This window comes from Gracilinanus agilis, chromosome 2 (genome assembly GCF_016433145.1).
Source record: "Gracilinanus agilis isolate LMUSP501 chromosome 2, AgileGrace, whole genome shotgun sequence".
In the NCBI taxonomy this organism is placed as follows: Eukaryota; Metazoa; Chordata; class Mammalia; order Didelphimorphia; family Didelphidae; genus Gracilinanus; species Gracilinanus agilis.
In genome coordinates this window covers 247,064,524-247,086,186 of record NC_058131.1, presented here as the reverse complement: position 1 = coordinate 247,086,186, position 21,663 = coordinate 247,064,524, and positions in this window count along the sequence as shown.

The following is a 21,663-nucleotide window of genomic DNA, read 5'->3' as shown; positions in this document are numbered from 1 at the left end:
AATTAAAATTTTAAAAAAAGATTGTATAAGACTATAAATTGTATGCAGGGTAGGTACTGATCTATACTGGCAGAGGGAGTTCCCTGTACCAATGAAACCATAGATTCTCTTTCCCTATACCTAAAGGATTTTTCTTTTTGCCATGGGGTATATGCTTACCAGCAAGAACCCCAGGTCCATATTATAATTGGTTAGAGCATCAGGACTGGAATTGGGAGGCCCTGGGTTCAAATTTGACCTTCTTCCTGTAGACTCTGGGCAAATCCCTTAAACCTGATTATCTAGCTATTGCCTCTTTTCATTCTTAGACTTGATACTAAGACAGAAGGTAAGGATAAAAATAAATAAATAAAACCCCTTCATTTTACAATTGAGGAAACTGATGTTCTGAGAGGAGCCGAACACCCAAGTTACCAGAGGAAATTAATGGAAGAGTTTAGACTTGAATTCAGGTCTTCTTTTTTTCTCCCTCCCTAGTGTACTTTCTACTATGATACAGTATATCCTGGAGCCGTGGGCCATTTATTTTCATATTACAGGCCATTCCTATGTCAATGTCATCCTGTTTAGTTTAAATCACATCCAGAGATTATCCTTAATTCACATTCTACAAAATATTTATGAAGAGGCTTTATAAGCAAATTTGTTCTTTCCATTTAGTCAGTTCAGCTACAAAGGAGTCACCTTCCTATTGAGGAGCATAAATGCCTTTTCATTTTGCTAGCCATGGATAGATTTTTCAAACTGGGCCCACCCACAGGCCTTCCATATGACACCACAATTAGAGCATGCCATTACTTGGCCAATCTGCATTTGTTGTTCCCATTCCACTTCTAGCCCATAATTATCTTTGAAAGAACTGAAAGCAGTTTCAGAAGCACAGGTTATTTTTTTTCTGGGCCATTGGTTTCAAAGGTAGGAAAAGAAGGAAGGATTCAAAGTAGCTGTGGAATAATGGGGAAAACATGGAATTTGGAGTTAGAAGAACAGGCTTTGCATTACTTTCTATTAGCTATGTGACTAAAGGTTATTTAACCTATCTACACCTTTGTTTCCTCAACTAGAAAAATGAGGCAATTGTCTTTATGTGACCTATGTCACAAAGTCACTCTGATGATCAAATTAAACAATAACGCTTCTATATAATCTTTTAAGATCTACAGGGTTTAAACAAGTATGATCACAGCAGCCCTATGAGATAAAAATTATCATTATCCTCTGTAGAAGTTTCTAGTAAAAATTTTCCATCGCCTGATGATTCCCTAAGTTATTAGAATTTTGAGCTACAATAGTGGCCATGGAATCCAGAGTCCAAATTCTTAATTTTATAGATAAAGAAACTGAGTCTCAGTGACTTGTCTAAGGTCACACAATTAATATCAGAGACAAGATTTGGACTCAGGTCTTCCTGACTCCTAAATACAGAACCCTACCCACAATTCCATGACATTATGTATTGTTAGAGGATTTAGTAGACATAAATTAATAATCAGGTAATTTAATTAGGTGGGTTGATTTTATCAGGAGGGTCCCTGATCATTCTAAGAACAGAGTATATTGTTTGTTTTTCTTATCTCCCAAGTGGGTTGGTTTTCTATTTTTGTGTTTTTTTACATAATGTTATATGAATCTGAATGCCCAGAGAGATAACTGCTTATAACTCAGTTGCTCCAGTGGCTTCAAATTCCTTCCTTCCCTGACTATAATTTATGTTTTCATCCTTTTGAAATAACTATGTGAAGTACTTCGCATGCTTTTAACTCATAAATACCATGAACCAGAGACATTTTCACAAATCAGCTCTGTGGATAGAAGCCCAGGTTGAATATCCGGGTCTAGCTGAGCTTAATCCAAGAAACATGCTTCTCCCCATAGGGAATGTGCCACTTGAAGCTAATACATCAGAGTGACTGGGGCACGCTGCTTCAGGAGTTTTCAAATAAAATCCATGCAGACTTTTATTTATCTATGACTTCACTTCCTGCCATCTATCTCCCTCAAATATTTACTGCCCTTTGAACAATTCATTTTGCAAGTTGGGGCTGCCTCAGCTAATGGACTTTTCTGTTCATTTTTGAGATGCAGAGCAAGTAATCCACAATCCAAGATCCTAATGATCCAAAAAGCATTTGTGTACAAGTTGTAGGGATGATTTCTTTAGGAGGGAGTGAAAGGTAAAACCTATGCAGAGAAGTTCTTCAGTCAAATAAATGAATACTTATCAAAATCCTTTTAGCTTATGCGATCTACTAAAATTTGATGTCAGGAAACCTGGCTTCTAATTTCTACTCTGGCAGTTGCTGACTATGGACCTGCTCTGAGACTCAATTTCCTCATCTGTAAAATGGGGGTAAGGTGGTACAATGGACAGAGAGAACTAAACTGAATAAGGAAAACCCAAGTACAAATCCAGCTTCAAACACTAGCTGTGTGATGCTGGGCAAGTCAGTTAATTTCTGCCTTAGATTCCTTACATATAAAATGGGATAATGATAGAACCTACTTCCCAAGGTGGTTGTGAGAATAAAATGAGACATTTGTAAAGCATTAGGTGAGTGCCAAATATTATTATTATTTCCTGTCTCTCAATATTAGGTTGGTATAAGGCTACATTAAAAACAGCTAGGTGGCACAGTAGAGCCTTGAGTCAGAAAGATCTGGGTTCAAATCCAGGTACTTACTAGATGTGTGATCCTGGGCAAGTCATTTAGCCCTACTTGCCTCAGTTTCTTCATCTATAAAATGAATGGGAGAAGGAAGAGGCAATCCATTGCCGTATCCTTGCCAAAAAAGAGAGAGAGAGAGAGTTGGACACAACTGAAAATGATTAAACAGCAACAAAATGAAATCATAAATGTGAAAGTGCTTTAATAAACCAAAACAAGTGATGAAAGGTAGAGCATACATGTTCCTGTTTTACTGCTTGCTTGATATTAATAATCAGAGGGATTTAGAGACATCATTTCTGTGGCTCTATTTATCTAGGAGGCTTGGAAGGTCATAACATTTGTATGAGAGTCTCCTAGTTAAGGAAAATCTTTAAAGCAGGGGTTATTAACCTTTTCTGTGTCATAGACCCCGTTAGCAATCTGGTGAAGCCAAAGTACCTCTCAGAATAAGATTTTAAATGCATAATAATAACAATAATACTAAGATACATAGGATTACAAAGAAAATTAATTTCATTGAAAAATAGTTATCAAAATATTTTAAGAAAAATCAGTGGGCTTTAAAAAAAGCTAAAAGGTAAAGTACCCTTGCTTTTAAGTTGTATGTCTTTTCTATTTTAATATGGATTTTTGTTGGTAATCATCAAAAAATACATCCAGTAGAATTTTGTATGCTCTGCATCTTCCAGATAATTTTTCGACTATAGCATATGGAAGGAAATTGTGAAAGCCTGAAGGTTCTTCTCTGATGTTTTCAGGAAGGGCTCCCTTAATATGCTTATGCAATGTTTATCTGAAATTTTATAAAAATAAAATAGAATTTTAAAATATACATATACATTTAAAATAATAAATATTCTCTGTAATAAAAGCAAATAAAAATGAAATTAAGAAATCAGTATATGGGATATTAGTTTTTATTTGGTCATATTAATAACATGTTTTCCCCTCCCCGATTCTATTCCTAGCTTTCTAGAGTCACAAAGCCAGTAACTAGCAACTCAAACCTAGGTTTCCTAATTCCAAGTCTGAAAAAATATAAGCTTGTTGAAGGTAAGGATAGTATTTTCTATTCTTTTTTCTTTTTGCCATTTATCCCTAGTACCTAGCCTAGTCCCTTGTTCATAGAAAGTACTTAATAAAAACTGGTTAAATCATTGAACAAATAAATGAATGAAAGTTACACTCCCTGAATATTTTTGTGAAGTAGTCCTGCAAGGCTTTTGAGATTGTTGCTTTCAGAGTTTCATCCATGACTGTACTTGGGAAGATATGGTTCATTTGACTCTTATGCCCTTTTTTGCCATCTTTGCTCACTTAGCAAGGAAATCAAATGTTCTTAATTAAAGCAGTTTCAATGTTCTTTTGGTGACTCTTCCATATTGGTTAAACTTTTACAGGAAATGGTAATAATCAAGGCCAATAATTTTTACATTTTCCATTTTTTGGCACGAAAGATTCTTTATTCAGTTAAAGTTGAACCCACTGAAAATGTTTATGGTATTTTCTTCTCTTTAGCCTTTCTTCTAATTTGATATTGATTTTGATCCTGGCCCTTACTACTCAAAGGTCTGCCCAAATACAGAAAGCTGATTCTGATATTATTAAAACATCTGCTACTAGTCATTTCTTATGTGTTAAGAGTCAGCCACAGGAGCAGCTGGGTAGCTCAGTGGATTGAGAGTCAGGCCTCGGTCTTGGGTTCCATAATAATTTTAAATGGGTTTGACAAAATATAAGAATATTTATTAACTTCTTAAGCCAAAAAAATCTATTAGTAGCTCTTAATAATTTAATATAAATACAGCAAAAGAGAGAAGTAGAAAATATTTCCTAGCTAAATACCCTATAATTGCCCATCCGGGAAGAAATTCAGCTCAACTGTGATAAAAGTTCTTTCAGCTCCCAATCTCCATGTGGAAGTCTGATAACCTCTTCAATATGTGTCTCACTAGTGTCTCTTCCTTCAGTTCCAGTCATCCACCCAGAAAGCCTTCAGCACAGAATCATGCAGAATCCTCTTACCCAGGAGAGTCTCCTCTTTGAAAAAGCTAAGGAATAAAATGAATGACTCTTCTCCTGGATCTCACCTTTTATAGTCTTTTTTGCCACCTCACTTCCCATCTTTCTCCCACTTCACAGGGAACCAATCATAGCTTCCAAATTGCCTAGCATTGTCCAGGGGGCAGTATCTGTGGGATCTACCTCCCATCCTCTAAGGGCATAAACTTCACAAGTTCCTGACTGATTGAGTTTCTGAAGGTGTGAACTCTTATCAAAAGAATTCACAAGTTTCTGATTGATTGAGTTAAAAGGGTGAAACACTCCAAAATACTTGATTAAGTTAAGATAAAGAAATTCCCTTTCACATTTCAAATCTGGCCTCAGATACTTCCTAGCTGTGTGACCCTGAGCAAGTCACTTAACCCCCATTACCTAGCCCTTACCACTTTTCTGCTTTGGAACCAATATCCAGTATTGATTCTAAGATGGAAAGTAGAGATCTTTTTTTAAAAGTCAATTTAATTGTGTTCGGTCTTGTTTAGTGCTAGCTATATCTAGCACCTTCTGGTTTTCTTTTGGAAGAAAGTATTAATGACATATAAATATGAGGCTTCTGAATAATCTATAAGTCTTTGGTGTCTTTGTTTTCTCAAACTTGAGCCATATTTTCCAATATACATTTTACCATTCTCTTCTTCACAATGAAGTCATCTACTATCAAAGTATATATTCATGGGGTTTGGAAAATACTGTAAAGTTCTTTGTAGAATTTTCCTACCTATTCATCCTTGGCATTAGATATTGGTACATAAGCTACAATTATCTTCATGGTGGTCTTTTTATTGTCATCATGAACACTCCACTACAAAATGAACAAGTATTGCCTGAAATGATGTCTCTTGCTGCCTTTGGATACACAATGAAACCAACTCTATCACCTCCTTTGTTTGCCTGTCCAGCAAGACCCTGTGAAACATCCTTCCCCTTCACTGCAAATTCCTTTTGTCTTCTAGTTTCATTTATCAGAGCACATCAATATTGATGTGGTTCAGCTCTTCCAATTGTATGTCAATTCCTTGGTCCTTGGACAAAGACCTCACATCTAGATTATCTAATTCAATTAAATTCAACCAATATTTTTGAAGTTCCTTATATGGAAGGCACTGGGGACACAAAAGCAAAAAGGAAACAATGCCTTTTTACTTTCTTGTGTGGGCATACAAGATGTATACTGTAATGGGGATAATTTTGAGGAAAGGTGTGTGGTAAAAGGGGATTTTGAAAGGAGGTTGTCAAGGACTTGCTAGGTAGATAATCTAGGTTACAGGTAGGTTGGAATAAGGAGATTCAGGATATAATATGGCTGAAGTCAGTAGTATAACACTGAAAGGAAACTAAGATCTTCAGGGAGAGAAGGAATTAATCTAAACAGGCAAAGACAGCAAGCTTTACAGACTGGGACTTAGACTTAGAGACAAACTGAGAGAAATAAACGGAACTGAAATTAACCACAGGCTTTAGTTAATTTCACTGGAAGGGACTTGTTTTGAAGTTACACCTTCCTTCAAGATGGATACCCCCGCTTCCCTTCAAGCTCGGAGTTTGTTAGTTCTTTCCCTCTTCTTCCCTCTCTTAATAGCTAACTGACAAATTATACTAATAGGTCTGTTGAAACACAAAAGGGTTTATTATCTTTAAAGGATGATTTGTCAGGAAAGTGGATTGAGGAAGCCTTAACAGTTGTCTCAGGAACCTCAGGTGAGGGAAGGGAGGCAGAGATGAAGTCTGAGCAAGGACCTGCCTTAATTCAGATTACAAGGTGTTCTTGATATCTAAAGGGAATAAATGATGACTAATTTCTTTATATATAATACTGCCAAATTATAGTTAAACCCTTCACAGATTTGAATTCCTCTCTAATTTACTCCTTATTAACTCCACAGACATATAAGGGAAGGGAAGGAAGGTAGGAAATAATAAAGGAAATGAAATACAAAGGGTTTCTCTAAACTAACAATTCTCAAATAAATATTTCAAAGCTAGGCTAAATTTCAATTCTCCAGATAGGTAAGGAAGCAGCTCAGCAGGTCTGAAAGTCTCTCCATGAGATTCACAACCCTACTGACTTTTTTTCCTCAAGATTCCAAACCCCTAACTGATTACAGAACTCAGCCAAAGCTTGAAAAAACTATCATGACCCCCTCTCTCTATACTATAATACAGATAAGGAAATATAATGTTCATACAAAATAATTTCAAGAGAGAGATAGTGCTAACAATCATGAGGGGATAAGAAAAATGCTTATGTAGAAGGTGTCACCGGAGTTATGTTTTAATGGAAGTTATGAATTCTAAAGGGTGAAGGTGAGGAAGGAGTTCATTCTAGACTTGAAGAACCACTTAAGCAATTTTCTGTTTGCACCCCCAGCGCTTAGTACAATGTTTTGCATGTAGCAAGCACTGATTAAATGTTTTTTTTTTCTTTCATTCAAAAAATGTTGGCCAAGGATCAGGTGGTTGGGAAGGGGCTTTCTTTGTACAAGACTTTCTAAAGAATGAAAATATATTCTATTCCACTTAGAGTGAAGCTATTCATTATGAACTCTGTCATTGTTCCTTCTCCACACCTCTAAACTTCTCTATGGTTTCTCTCTCTCCTCCTATGCTACATTCTCAGAGCATGAAGTGACATTCTCTTTGCCAAGGCTATCCCTTTACCCATCCCCTTTCATCACATTCCCTCCTATATACTTTAGAAATGTTCCCATTCTCTTTTGCTCTCTTGTTTTATCTCTATCTAATGAGTCTCTTACTACAAAAATGATCACTTCTCATTTATCTTTAAAAAAAAACACCTCATTTTCTGTCTTATTATTAATACTAAGAAGAGATACAAGGGATAGGCAACTGGGATTAAGTAACTTGCCCCAGGATCACATAGCTAGGAAGTATCTGAGGCCACATTTGAACCCAGGTCCTCCAGACTCTAGCCCTAGTGCTCTATCCACTGTATTACCTAACTGCTCCATCTCATTCATCCTTTAAAGACTTTTCTTTGATCCTACTAACCTCTCAAGTTATGATCCTATATCTCTCATTCCTTTCACTTAGTTTCTTACAGAGCATTTTCTTCACTCACTGCCTCTATTTCCTAGAATCTTCATTTATCAACCCTTTGCAATCTATCTTCTGATCTCACTAGTTTACTGTAACCATTCTTTCAAAAATCATCAGTGACCTCTTAATTGCTAAATCTGATGGTCTTTTCCCAGTTCTCATCATTTTTTGTCTATATGAAATTTGAAATACTCTGTCCCCTGGATCCTTTAGTCTCTTTTCTTTCATGGTATTGAGCTCACTCCTTCTACCTGTTTGATGACATAAACTCCGCTGGGCTCAGTTGTTACCTTTATTCAATTCAATTAATTATCAAATATATAAGAGTGAATGTTGCAAAGTGTAGAGAGAACTGGCTTTGGATCCAGGAAAACTTGAAATAAATTTGACTGTCACCTTGACCAATTTATTTAACTTCTCAATATTCTAGACAACTCTCTGAATAAAAGTGGCATTGATCTCTTTTGGAAGAGAGAATTCCCGCAAAGGTTGGAGAGACAAATCCTATCTACATCTATTTGCCCATTGCCTAGCCCAGAAAATTCTGATTTGCCATACTAGGTGTTTAGCAAATTTTGAGTAACTGCATGTTTCAATCATTCAGCAAGAGCTTATTAACTGCCATTTCTGTGCCAGGTACAGCACCCTATTATTCAAAGGAGACCAAAAAAAAAAAAAAGTCCCCGTTCTATTGGACAAAAAGGAAAAAATAATCCCTGCCCTGGAAGAGTTTACTGTCTAGCTTAGGGAGAGACAACATGTACATATACAAATAGAGTAGGACCCCTATCCCGGAAATAAGTGCCAAGACCTATTGAGGATGGCTAAAACCATGGATATAAGAGAATATCTGCTGACCATATATATATATATATATGTATGTATGTATGTGTGTGCATGTGGTTTTTTTTGGTGGGGTGGAGACCTTCAGAAAGCGGAGTGGCTCCTCTTGGCTCTCTGAGGGTCCCAATCCCACAACCCCCTCCCCCCAAAAAAACCCTGAATGTGAAAGTGATAAAAGGGAAAGTGAAATCAGAGGAGACCACCTACTGCGATTGCCCTCGGAGTACCTTCAGGCTTCCCTGGTTATTGTAACAAACCTCTGGAGGTGGTCTTTCACTAGTAAACTTCGGATAACTGAAACCGCGGAATGTGCCCCATTGTATAAAACTAGACACAAAGTAACTAGAAGTGAGGGAATTTGGCGTAAGTGGAGAGGGCACAAGTAACTGGGAGATTCAGCAGTCTTAGTCCTGTAGGTGGCATTTGAATTGAGCCTTGGAGGAAACTACCAATTCTGAGAGGTGGAGATGTGGAGGGAGTGCCTTCTAGGCATGAGAGAATACAAACTAAATCACATTTAGGAGAGCCTAGTGGAAAGAGCATGGAGCTGAGGACCTAGAACCCAGAACTCTGGATTTCAGTCTCATCTCTGTCTCTAATGGTGAGATATTTGGCAAGTCATTCAATCTTCCTCTATCCAATAGCTAGACTATAATATGAGAGAGGAAAGCCCTGGATTTGGAATTGGAGAACATGGATTGAGTCTTAGCTTTGCCATTACCTCCTGTTTCCTTGGGTTGGTAGCATTCCTCCCTTTGTCAGTGTAATTATTTTGTATATATATGTATGCTTATCGGTGAACATGTTGTATCCCACTCCCTCTAGAGTGTAAGCTCTTTGAGAACAGTGATTGTTTCTACTTTGTATCCCATGGCAAATCACATCGTTAAAGGAATCCATCAACAAGCATTTATATATAAGCACTGAGATGTTCTGGGCTAAGCAGTGGATTTACAAAGAAGGGCAAAACAGCCACTGCCCAAATGTGAAAGAGGAAAGAAAGCATCGTATATAAAAATAGGCAGCAGTTATATACAGAGGGGATGGCAGTTACCTTAGTGGGAAAGGAAGGCACTAGCAGCTGGGAGAAATCCTTGAAAGGCCTTTTGAAAAAAGAAGTATCTGAGCTGAGTATATAAGAAAGGCATATTGACTGTGTAATACTGGAAGTCACTGACAGTTTTGAGGTCCTAATTTCTCCATCTGGAAAATGAATTAGACTAGAATAAAATTTTTTAATGTATTTAATAAATTACATTAGAATTTTTTTCATGGTTACATGATTCATATTCTTTTTCCTCCCCTCTCCTGGAGCCAACGAGCAATTCCACTGGGTTTTACATGAATCATTGTTCAAAACTTATTTCCATATTATTAATATTTGCAGTAGAATGATCATTTAAAGTCAACTTCCCCAACCATATCCCCATCAAACCACATCATCAAGGAAATGTTTTTCTTCTGAGTTTCTGTTCCCACAGTTCTTTCTCTGGATGTGGATAGAGTTCTTTCTTGTAAATCCATCAGAATTATCCTGGATCGTACTGCACTGCTGCTAGTAAAGAAGGAAAATGTTATCCTTCGATTGTGCCACAGTGTATCCATCTCTGTGTATAATGTTCTCCTGGTTCTGCTCCTTTCACTCTGCATCAGTTCCTGGAGGACTTTCCAGTTCACATGGAATTCCTCCAGTTTATTATTCCTTTTAGCATAATAGCATTCCAGCAGCATCAAATACCACAATTTGTTCAGCCATTCCTGAATTGATGGACACCCCCCCATTTTCCAATTTTTTGCCACTACAAAGAGTGCAGTTATAAATATTTTTGTACATGTATTTTTCCCTATTATCTCTTTGGGGTACAAACCCAGCAGTGGTATGGCTGGATCAAAGGGCAGGTCAGAATAATTTTTTTTAAACCCTTACCTTCCATCTTAAGAATCAATACTTTGTATATTGGTTCCAAGGAAGAAGAGTGGTAAGGACTAGACAATGGGGGTTAAGTGAGTTGCCCAGAGTTACACAGCTATGAAGTGTCTGAGGCTATATTTGAACCCAGGACTCCCCATCTTTGGATCTGGTTCTCAATCCATTAAGCCACTTCACTACCCCCAGAGTAGAATTCTTTAGTCTCATTCCACTCTAAATTGTATAATCTTATTTTATGACTTAAGGTGGTTGCAATAGTAAAAATTATTGAGAGGCAAAAGAATTCTGATATTGGGTCTTAAAAGCTCTCAAAGAATTTGAGAATTGAAGGATACAACACTGGTCATGTAGTCCAATCCAATATAGGAGTCTCGATTATTACCAACCTGACAAATGATCATCCAGCCTCTGTTCAAAGACCTCTAAAGAGATGGAAACCAGCACCTTTTGAAACAAATCATCCCACTTTTGGATAGTCCTAAATGTTAAGAACTTTTTCTTGAAAGTAAGCCTACAGTTGCCTTTTTGGGACTTCTACCCATTGCTTCTGGTTCTCTGTAGCCAAATAGAATCATTCTAATCTCTACTCCTCATGTGAGCCCTTCAGATTCTTGAACCCAGCTATCTTGTCTCCACATCCCTCCCCCATCGGTCTTTTCTTCAAGCTAAGCATGGTCTGTTTCTTTATTCAATTCTTATATGTCAGGAACTGTCCAGAGAAGGGCAGCAAAAATAGTAATTCACTATTTTTGCTGCCCTTCTCTGGACAGTTTCTTACTTATCAGTGCCCTTATTTAAAAAAAAATGTTTTTATTAGTCACATTTTGAATTCTGAGTTATTTCCCTCCCACCCTCCTAATCCTACATTAGAGAAGGACAATATTCACAATAGATATATGTTCTTTCTCTGGAGGGGGATAGCATTTTCCCTCATAAGTCTATAGGTGACTGAAATATGCATATCACACAGGATAGGTTAGCCATTCACAGTTACTCTTGGAACAATATTACTGTTCCTGTATGCAATGTTTTCTTGGCTCTGTTTGTTCTACTCAGCTTTATTTCTCACAAGTCTTTCCATGTTTTTATCAATGTCTTTCTTAACCATGATTAAGATGAGCTTGAAAAGGGCAAAGTACACACAGGATTACCATCTCCCTCTTCCTGGAAGCTATAGACCTCTAAAGGCAGGCCAAGACTGCTTTAGATTTTTTTGGACTGCCATATCACACTGTTGACACATATTAAATTTGTACTTTACTAAAAACCCTGGATGTTATTCAGAACAACTGTCGTTGCCTGCCTTCCTTACTTTATATTTGTCCTATTACTTTTTTTGTATCCTGGTGCAAGTCCCTAATAATGCTCTACCCTGTCAAGATCCTTTTATATAGAGCTGGGCACTCTGTAGGACACTAGAAATATTCAATAATATATTCTTCTTTATAGTGATTCTCCTTGACCTCAACTGTTTATCCCTTCCACACATAAAGATTTTGACTCTTGCACTCACATCTTTCATTCTTTGACTAAGTTTTCTGGAAAATCCTTCAGAGATACAAGAAGCTTTCCTATGGTTCCCTTAGTATTTAGGGCAGTGGAGTCAAGTTCAAATAGAAAGAGGGCCCATTAATTGGTATATAAGGATTCCTTTGGCCACATGTTGACTAAGTTTTTTTTTTCCTTCAGTAATACTTCCCCCCCGCCCCCAACTATAGCTAACAAGAATTTTTGGCATTCATTTTCTAACATTTTGAATTTCAAATTCTCTCTTTTCCTTCCCCCTTTCCTGAGGCGGTAACCAATTTGATATTGGTTATACATGTGCTATCATACAAAATATGCTTCCATATTCTTGACCAAGTTTTAAAATGAAAAGTTATCTATGTTTTATTGTATTTTTGTTTATTTTGCTATTTCCAGATTACATTTTAATCTCATTCCACCTACACTTGTGAATATTATAGGTTGTGGTTGACACCTTAGGTTACTTATACTCCACTCAGAATATAGTTCATTATTTTGTCTTGTTGGGCAGATATCACACATTGAGAAATTTTGAAGAAATGTTAGTCATTGGACTAAAAACTGTGTTTCTCCCCACTTCTTTCAGCTACTCTGCCATCATCACTATCACTCTGGAAGTAGAAGAGGGTCACTTGGGATTGACAGCCATTTAAAATTTGTATTATTGTCATGAGCTGCCACAGTGAAAAATAAATTAATAAATTATCTACTTGTAGCCAGTTCTTTACTGACTTAGGTAAACCCAGGTCATCACTAGACTGAGACTTCCAGCTTGGTAGGACCTGCTAGGATTTGTGCTTTGAGAGCCCTTGGTCAATTCCATTCTGTGAAGAGGTATGAGAGTAGGACTTTAGAGATGCCCAAATTGTAAAAGTGTTGAGGGGCAGGGGCAGGGATTATCCAAGGTAGCAAAGCACACTTGGAAAAGAGAAAGGAGACATGAGAAAAATGAAAAGAATGAAAATGTGACTCCATTATATTTTTCAGTACTAATAAGTAATTAGTTTAGTATTTAAGGCTTGGTTCCAGGGAAGAGTTAAGAAAACCTGCCTCCCTTCCTTCATTGCAGAGCTAGGATTATAGGTATGGAATGTTACATATACTATTTTTTATTAACTTTTTTATTTTTATTTTTTTTTAATTTAAACATTTATTAATAATCATTTTTAACATGGTTACATGATTCATGCTCCTACTTTCCCCTTCACCCCCCCGCACTCCCCCCACCCATGGCCGACGCACATTTCCACTGGTTTTGTCATGTGTCCTTGATCAAGACCTATTTCCAAATTGTTGGTGGTTGCATTGGTGTGGTAGTTTCGAGTCCACATCCCCAATCATGTCCACCCCGACCCATGCATTCAAGCAGTTGTTTATCTTATATGTTTCCTCTCCTGCAGTTCTTCCTCTGAATGTGGGTAGCATCTTTACCATAAATCCCTCAGAGCTGTCCTGGGTCATTGCATTGTTGCTGGTACAGAAGCCCATTACATTCGATTTTACCACAGTATGTCCGTCTCTGTGTACAATGTTCTTCTGGCTCTGCTCCTTTTGCTCTGCCTCAGTTCCTGGAGGTCTCTCCAGTTTGCCTGGAACTCCTCCAGTTTATTATTCCTTTTAGCACAATAGTATTCCATCACCCTCATATACCACACAGTTTGTTCAGCCATTCCCCAATTGAAGGACATACCCTCCTTTTCCAGTTTGTTGCCACCACAAAAAGAGCAGCTATAAATATTTTCGTACAAGTCTGTTTATCTATGATCTCTTTGGGGTACAAACCCAACAATGGTATGGCTGGATCAAAGGGCAGGCATTCTTTTATAGCCCTTTGAGCATGATTCCAAATTGCCAGCCAGAATGGCTGGATCAGTTCACAGCTCCACCAGCAATGCATTAATGTCCCAATTTTGCCACATCCCCTCCAACATTCATTACTCTCCCCTTCTTTCATTTTAGCCAATCTGCTAGGTGTGAGGTGATACCTCAGAGTTGTTTTGATTTGCATTTCTCTAATTATTAGAGATTTGGAACACTTTCTCATGTGCTTATTGATACTTTTAATTTCTTTACCTGAAAATTGCCTATTCATGTCTCTTGCCCATTTATCAATTGGGGAATGGCTTGATTTTTTATACAATTGCTTTAACTCCTTGTATATTTGAATAATTAGATACATATACTATTAATGTCATGATTAATGCCTCTGTTGAGCCACTTTTTTTTCCCCCTCTCTTTTAAAATAAATGTTACAAGGGAAAGAGTTGTGTTCAAAATCCACCTCAGATAGCCTGTGTGAGCTAAGCAAATCACTTAATTTCTCTGTGCTCCAGTTTTTTTAAATTTGCAAAATGAAATGGTTGGACTAAATGGCCTCTAGCGTTCCTATCACTGGATAAAGAATGGGGTGGGATATGTTCAGAAATAGATATACCATAACAATAAAAAAGCATCAATAAAATAAAAATGTTTAAAAATTTAGTGTTTGTGGAAATTATATTGATTTTTTTATTAGTAGGGAAAAGACTGCCAATATAGAAATACATACAAGATATAAATAGCCCTATGTTTTTAAATCTATGTTTATAATTATAGCAGATCACATTCATAGAGCTCTTTGCAGTTTATAAAGCATTTCTTTACAATAACCCCTTGAAGAAGATAGTACAAATGCTATCATTCTTATTTTAAAACTAAGTAAATGAAGGCCACCAGAAAGGAACTGACTTATCCCAATACACATCTGATCATTGGTATGGTTGGGGCCAAAAACCAATCTTCTATTCAGTGCTCACTCTTTGGAAATAATTATACAAATAAAATGTGGCATTACTTTTTTTTTAAATTCCCTTCTAGAACTATAATTGATTTTCCTGTGTAAAAATTCCATCCATTGATGTAGATCAGCTATTACCAGCAAATTCTCATTTTTGAGAGTTTCCTGAGACACTAAGAGGTTGAGGGAATTGTCTATTATCACACAGCTAGTATGTGTCAGAGGAGAACCTGAACTCTGGTCTTCCTAACTTCAAGGTGGGTCCTATTTCTTTCATGCCTAATAGTAGTAATAGCAATACTACTATTACTGTTTATGTTATTGGGTGGTGCCAGAATTCTTTAACATAGATTATTATTTAAATAAACTGAGCTATTAGCTTGAGAGTGGAAATTGCTTTGCTGTTTAGAGATTTTCAGTTTAATTCTTATGACTTTGAGGATGATTTTTTTTAAAACCCTTACCATCTGTCTTAGAACTAATATTAAGTGTCAGTTCCAAGGCAGAAGAGTGGTAGGGCAATTGGGGTTAAGTGACTTGCCCAGGGTCACACATGTAGGAAGTTTCTGAGGTCAAATTTGAAACTAGATTTGAATCCACTGGGTTACTGGCTATCCAGAGTATGATTTTTTAAGGTTTGTGGTTTATTTATTTATTTATTAGCATTCTCATACTTTAGGACTAACATTAGAGGGTATTATACCTGAAGTGCTTATGAAGTCCTCATAGAGGTAGCAGTCAGTCAACTAGCAAAATTTATTAAGTACCTACAGTGTAGTAGGCATAGGGCTAAGTATGGGGATGCAAAGAAAGGCAAAAGGCAGTATGTGGTCTCAATGAGCTCAGTCTATTTAATGGGTAAGAAAACATGCAATATGGACAGTAAGTCTATGGCCAGTACTTTGCATCAAGGTCTCAAGTGGTATAATGGATTGGGAGCTACAACAAGAAGACACGAGTTCTATTTCATGTAGAATAGTTCTATTCTATTTCTGACACAGAATGGCTATTTGATACTGGGCAAGTCCGAATACCTATCTAGACAACTCTCTAAGGTTTTAGATCACCACCTACATTGGTAGAGGAAGGTTCTTCATGTGGAAGTTCTTTATTATCAATGAAATCCTATGTCTAGTCCCTATCCCTATGACCAGTGGTGTCAAACTTAAATGGAAAAGGCCCATAGTTGGGGGCAGTTAAGTGGCTCAGTGGATAGAGAGCCAGGCCCAGAGATAGGAGAGGTCCTGGCTTCAAAGCTGAACTCTCTCACTTCCTAGCTGTGTGACCCTGGGCAAATCACTTTACCCCCATGGTCTAGCCCTTACCCCTCTTCTGCCTTGGAAATGATAATCAGTATCCATTCTAAGAGAGAACATAAGGGTGGAGGGGGAATTAAAGAGAGAGAAAGAGAGAGAGAGAGAAAGAGAGAGAGAGAGAGAGAGACAGACAGACAGACAGACAGACAGAGACAGAGAGACAGAGAGACAGAGAGACAGGGAGGAGAGAGAGATATCACAAGCCCTGGGCCCTGGATTTGGACCTGCATCCAAATCGTATCTCTGATAGGAACTACCAATGTGACCTTTGGACAAGTGATTTAAGATTTTGGGATCTCCATTTCTTCAAATGTGAAATGAAAGTAGTGCATTTATTACAGAACTTTGGAGGCCTCCTTCCAACTCTAGATCTATGATCCTGATCCATTCTAAATCTTCCCCTCAAGCTAACATAACCTATTCTAAGGCCCCTTACAGCTCTTATATTTTGTTCTAAGATCTGTTCTAGCTTCTACATTCTGGATTTTATATTCTAAGCTTCTCTCCAGATCCAATATTCTAGTGTAAGGTATGCTCCAACTTTACTATTGTATTCGTCTATGATCACAGTTATAGAATTTAAAGCTGGAGGAAATTTAGAGATTATCTGACCTAAGAGCCTCATTTTATAGCTTTATATCAATGTTTTACTCTCCCTGCCACATCCTTTTTCACTGCTTCCTTTTTTTATAGATGCTCATTCATTTCTTCCTGCAACTTGAGTTCCCTAGTCTCCTCTCTCTGCATTTCTCCTTTTCATCCCCCTTTTTGTTACCATACTAACATGCTAGGACAGATTGTTTCAGTTGAGAGGGAAGAGGTAGTAGAAACTTCACATAAAAGCAAAGAAAAGAAGTTACATTTCCTTTCTTGGTCAAAAGAATGTCCTTACTCTATGTCCACTTATTCCATTTAGGTGTTTATAGACCAGTTACCTTAACAATGACTATAGCTTCCCTTTCTTTTTTTTATGTCCATTAACATTCTTAATTGCCCTGGTCTAACAGTCACATGTTTTTGTGTGGGATAAAGCTCTCTGACAAGTTTATTTCAGCATTCTAATTTATATCACAAAGATGGATAATTATGACAGTAAACTTTAAATGCCCAAGACTTTTTTTTATCTCTTTATTATTCGTAATAAACTTGGGGCCAAAGAAACTGAGTTATGTGCAAATTTTCAGCAGTTTCTTTTTAAAAAAGCTTCATTTTCTTCAAGCAGAAGTCAGGCTAGGCCAGAATTAAGTCAGAATGGTGTTACAAGTCATGCATGATTGACGCTGAAAAATAAAGATATTTATAAGAAAGCCATATCCTCTTGGGATCATATCGAAGCACTATATGAAGAACTAATCGGTAAATTAAACTGGAAGTTTCTTTATAATAGGAAGCTGTTAAATCCCATTGAACCTTCAACTTGTTTTTGAAAATCTATACTTCCCCCCCTCCTCACATTCATTACGCAATGTGTGAGCAGTGTGATAACCCTGTTTATGGTATGACCTACTTAGCTTGATCACTCATGGCGCCAGACTCACATCTTTCAAATGACAAAAAGCCCACAAACAGGAAAAAGACATTTTTTAAAAATGGTCTTCAAGTTCATAAGTTGCTAAACAGCAAACTTTTTATTTGACCCCACCCATTTCAGAAAATAGCCTCAGTGGATGGATCTCTTTTAAACAGCTATCCTTTGCTTTTCTTCCCTTAGGGCAGAAAAGTGAGAAATTTGGAAAACTCTAATACTAATGGATAAAGGAGCTTATCTCTTAAAAGAACATAGTTCATCTACTCCACCCTTTTAGAGAATTCAATTCTTAGGATCATAGATTTAGACCTGGGTGGGACCTTAGAAGTTAATTAATCTCTGGCTCCTCATTTTACAGATGATGAAATTGAGACCCAAAGAAGTTAAATAATTTGTTCAAGGTCACAAAAGGTAGAAAGCTGCAGAACTCAAACTTGAACCTAGGTCCTCTGTCTCCAATTCAATTCTCTTTCTGAGGTGCCCAAGGAGCATTTATTAATACCTATTGTATGTACAGTTATGTGTTCTGGTCTAGAACAAATACAAAAGATTAAATGCTTTCATCTCTGCTTTCTTGGAGTTTAAAATCTAATAGGAAATATGACATCTATGAAAATAACTGCTATAGAAAATAAGTTTTTAAATGTACAGAAGAAGATGGGTGGAGAGTTGGTAAAGAGATAATTCTTGACTGGGAGGATGGAGAAAGTTTTCATGAAGAAACTAACCTTGAAACTGGCCTTGAAAGGATGGAGGGACTTGATTCCCTGCTTCTCCCCTCCCTCAATACTTAGTGGCTCGGTGACTAGATAAATCATTTATCCTCTCAGGAGCTCAGTTTCTTCATCTGTCTAAGAGGGAGAAGGATTTACATAACTTACTTTATGGGGTTATTGTGAGGTAAATACTTGGTGAACTTTTAAAATGTTATAGATACAGGTGGTATTCTTATTTTTTTTTTTTTTGATGAGGAGAAAACATGTTAAATAGTTCTCAGCTCATTAACTGTCTCTGAATATCTCTGGGTTCTGTAGGCTCTTTATTAAGAAAAGTCTCTTTGAATAAGATGTTGAATGTGTCTTCAATAGCAGTTGTTTTGGAGTTGAATAATTAATAATTGATTTCAAAGTGTTTTACAAATAATAAAGTGTTTTAGCAAATGCTAATGTGGCCTTGAGATGATATTTACCTTTTGTTAATGCTGTTACCATCAATTTCAATCAGTCTCAGACTCAGTATTCATATGGATGTTTCTGGTTTACTTGAAGAAATATGCAAATAGAGAGTAAATTATTCAAGTCACCTCAGGAAATAAGGACAAAAAGAGATCTTGACTTTCTCGACTTGTCTTCCCATATATTAGCATTCAAAATAATTATTCTTACTGAATCATTTCTGACAAGTCTCTCATCTATCAAGAAAATTCAGTGGAACTTTTGGATATGGGTAGGAAAAGAAAAGGAATATTCTGAAACCATAGTCTTAATTTGCAAAACTATTACCTACACTTGTGACCAAATCCTGAGCTTCCGGGAAAAGATTCAATACTAGTTTTGAAATGATAAAATGATGGCTAAAATTGAGTGATCCAGCCTGCTGGCCTCCATCACCAGCTAAGTGGTAATTAGCACAATTAGCTGGACTGGGCAGCATTACATCATTGTAACAAAGGTTCTTTTGGCCAATCCACTCAGACAACTGGACATTTTGCCACGAAATAAATCATTCCCAGTGAATTACAAGCTGATGAGGGCCAAGAGCCCCATTTTAGCCAGGCTTCTAAATCTCTACTTTGCATAGTCATTTTCAAAGTAATACTTTTGAGTCTCCTTTTTCTCCACTTCCCTACAGGGAAATAGACTGCAATAATGTGGCACTGCAGCAAAATGAAAATATCTTATCATTCACAAATTAAAGTATAAAAATAGTAGTCATGGCATTGAGTCTACCATAATAACAATAGTAACAAAAATAATAAATATGTATATAATGTGACCCAAAAGCCTTAGTGCAGCTTTTAAATTCCTAAAGTGTTTCACATAAATTTTCTCTTTTTATTCTCAAAGCAATCCAATGAGTAGATGCTATTATGCTTTCTAATAGATAAGGAGACTGAGACTCTAAGAGATTAAATGATTTGCTCTGAGTCATAGCTGCTAATAAATTTCTGAGGCTGCATTGTTATTCTTAATCTTGAAAAGGGCAAAAAACTGATCTATTATCTGCTGTGGCAAACCATAGTTGATATGAATAGTATCTTCAAACCTTATTCTTTCCGTCCTAGGGGAAAGAGTCAAAGATCCTTTGACTAGGTCAAAGAACCTAGGTTCCAAACCTCACTCTGCAATTTGGAAGTTGTTTGACCTTGTAAGAGTCATTTAAACTTTCTGGGTCTTAGTTTCCTCATCTATAACCCACAGGTGTTAGAATAGATGCTCTCTAAATTCCCTTTTAACTCAAGTCCAATTTAGCCCAGATAACAGCATCATAGGCAGAGTTCCTTTGGTTATAAAGATGAGGCTGGTTAACACCTAGTAGCCATGACAATTGGAGTAAAAGGTGACATTTAGTGAGCTCTTTTGAGTTTGCAAAGCACTTTACAAATATAATCTCATTTAGGCCTCACAATAACCCTGGGAAGTAGTATTATACACACAAAAAAAATACAATATTCTAGAACTTAGATGTTTTTTACCTTCTAACAAATTTAAACTCTGGGCAAAAATTTAATGAAGATATGCCCTTTTCTTTGTTAACTGCTAAGTATGCAGGTACTTTCCACCCTTCTTCAACCAATTATATTTTAAAAGGAAAATTAATTTGATCAAATACAATAAGATCATATATCATGAATTAATCTTGTCTTGAAGTCTTATCACCTTCAACTTGTAATAAAGATACTTTTCTTCTTTTCCAGATTCAAAAAGGTCCTCCACCTCAGGAATTTGGGTATTTAAAGAACAGCAAGTAATAAAATTATCTTTGGTGTTCTACCCTCGAGGACATTTCCATTTTTCTGCTGCCTTTTCCCTCTCTCCTTTGTTTTTACATTGGTTCTTATAGAAGAATTATGCAGACAGATTCCATAGTGACAATCAGGCTGAACTAAAAATTTGTTCTTGAACAATACTTATAACTAGCTCTTTGAAATCTCCAATACAGGAAAAAAATCAAACAAAACTTTCTTCCCATGACACTATTGTGAAAGGGGCTGTATTTATACTGTCCCAATGCCTTGTCCTGGCCAGATGCCACATGGCAAGCGGAGATATTCTTAAAATGTGGTCTACAGGGATCCCTAAGATTTTGTATATTAGGGATCATATACATTTTGATCATAATTCTTAAGATGTTTTAATTTCTAACATGGTATATCTAGAAAACAAACCCACAAATGAAAGCCTTTGGTATTCCCAAAAGTTTTTAAGAGTGTAAAGGAGTGGCTCAGTGGATAAAAAGTTAGGCCTACAGACAGGAGGTCCTGAGTTCAAATTTGACCTTAAATATTACCTACCTGTGTGACTTTCTGCAAGCCATTTAACCCCAATTGCATAGTCCTTACTCTTTTGCCTTGAAACTACTCTATCCACTCTAAGATGGACGATAAGAATTTAAAAAAAATAAAGAGGCTAAAGGGGTTCTGAGCGCAAAAAGTCTAAGAACTGTCCTAGTGGAAAGAACATTGGGCTCATATATTGTCTGTCACCCTGGGCAAGTCACTTTACAGATGAATCCCAGGTCCTGTTTATTCAAAATAGGGATAACACTCTACTACTTAACCTTTTATGGATCCTTGTCAGGAAAATGCTTTGTAACTATAAAGTAATATATAAATATATATTATCACTGCTGTTATTAGCAAGAAGTAGCTGGATAAAGTAATTTGGACACTGAAAAGATACTTATTATCATTATTATTATGCTTAGGATGACCTAGTATTCAGCATCCACCT